At 44.7% G+C, this 2,003-nt stretch overlaps 1 long non-coding RNA gene across 1 annotated transcript; it reads right to left on the bottom strand.

Moving 5' to 3' along the window:
• Positions 1-201: 201 nt before the first annotated feature.
• Positions 202-1,652, bottom strand: LOC136187209 (uncharacterized). Its single transcript, XR_010669891.1, has 6 exons — positions 1,090-1,652; positions 916-1,031; positions 751-866; positions 655-703; positions 430-608; positions 202-371 (listed from the first exon to the last, which is right to left on the bottom strand). It is a non-coding gene; the product is annotated as an uncharacterized lncRNA (long non-coding RNA).
• Positions 1,653-2,003: the final 351 nt, after the last annotated feature.

Below are 2,003 nucleotides of genomic sequence, written 5' to 3'. Positions count from 1 at the left end.
TTAATTCGAGATAGACATGTAATTATCATAATTCTATTAGCATTTTTACCTCCTCTCCCTACCCGAACGGATCAAACTCATATCGATGCCGTGATACCGACGTCCGCCTGACAGTGAGGGGCGACAAAAGAGCGATATCACAAGTGGAGGATAACTGTAAAGACATGTAGATTTTTCTTGTTTTTAATTTACCAGCGCCAATATAAATAAAACTATGCAACCCTAACACCAAAACTACTCTTAAAAATTTTGTAGCTCTATTGAAAATGATTTTCTAGCACAGATATATGATATAGGTTAAAAACTATCTGTTGCTCTAATTCTTCTGTGGGACTTGTACTGCTTCACTTGATCTTCCAACTCTCTCCCTCCTAAATAAAAATGATTTATTAAGTATTATGTGTTCCAATATCATTCGTAATAATTTACCTATTTTTCCAGACATGTATGCTTGGTGATATTCTCTTGTTTTCCTGAAGAATTTCTTGATGGTATCTAAAGAAACAAGACCAAGTGCTTCTGGGAGGAGATTTCTCAAAGACTTGAGGCTATAGTTGCACTTAGCTCTTGCGTGCCTCTTCGCTTCAGCCCAAACACGTTCGATGGGACTAAGAAAAAATCTATATTCTTGATGTATCTTTTTTGTATTCTTACTTCAATTCACAACGGAATTTAGGAAGAAATAGCGCGTGATGTCCTCTTCCTTCAATAAGCTGTTGATAAGCAACTATTTTGACATTGCTTGTTTACCTTGGGCTTCAAAGCAGTTTGATCTGGCTGAGCCCACATGAGCGACTGGTCATCATTAGATGAGACGGTGCTCTCGTCGTGATAAATGGTCACCAGGACCTTGCCTTCGTCAAACCCTGCAACAGTTACTGCAGAAGTTCTAACATGCATGCCGAAAATATGTACCAATTGTGCTGCCGACATCCTCTTTGTTGTCCAATGGCAGTGGAGGGCACTTGTGCGTTGACTGAAGGGCGAACATCGTATCCAGAAATTGTTTTCTGTACGCGACCACGTCAGGTCTGCAAAAGGATAAACGTTAGCATTTTTGTCAGCAACAAGTGTAACATTTTAGCAAACCTCTCATGACCGTCAAGGTAAACCGACTTCCGGTTCGCGCTGACTTTTGAGAAACCTAAAGAATGCAAAAAGCGGCCAGCAGTAGGCACAGAAACGGACGTAGGGAAATGAGGGGGAAGAACAAGAGAGGGCAGGAGATCGTCGTTTAGGTAACGCGCGAAGTCCACCACGGTCATATTTGGCTTGCCACGCACACACGAGTTCAGGCGCACCCACTTCGCGGCTTTTACGTGACAATCCTCGTGGTCAATTATGGAATCGCGAGCATATCTACCGCGCATAGAATCAGGGAACTCGCCTGCGTTGGTGATGAACTTCGAACGCCAGTCGCGGATTGTTCTTCCCGATTTTCCCCACAATTGATCCCACCTTCTCCGAAATGGCGACCTTCCCGACTTGCGTTTCCTGCCTATAAATCTCGAAAATCAGCAGAGAAAGCATACGTGAGACGTCAGCTGAGCACGACTCTGCCCACTCGCAGACGCTCGTCCAAATGTCGTTCTCTGCGTAGGGTGGTCCTGCAGGTTCGTCGCTGATATCGCAGTCGGAAGGCGCAGCAGGAAGGCCCGAGGGCGGATCTAACGTAATCGATCACGCGTCAATTAGCATTTGGACGCGTCATCAACTACAATTAGCTAACCAGGTAAAGAAGAGCGCTTAGCCAGCATATGCTGCGCTCGAGCATGAAAAATACGCTTGATAGAACGTTTAGAAGCCATCGCAATCGAAAGAACACCGAGATGTGATAACGCGCGTTCACTGTTGCCATGAAACGGAAAACACGTACGGGAAACTATACCTTTTGTGACGACACTTCATGTGATCAAACATCCGATCGTCATTGGCCGACTCCCTAACTACAGAACGCCGCGTTCTAGAACTCCGGGACCTCAATGGAAAAAAAAGTCAGTCTT

This window comes from Oscarella lobularis, chromosome 1, assembly GCF_947507565.1.
Source record: "Oscarella lobularis chromosome 1, ooOscLobu1.1, whole genome shotgun sequence".
NCBI lineage: Eukaryota > Metazoa > Porifera > Homoscleromorpha > Homosclerophorida > Oscarellidae > Oscarella > Oscarella lobularis.
The sequence above is the reverse complement of the archived record's forward strand: the minus strand, read 5'-3'. Positions and strand labels throughout refer to the sequence as shown.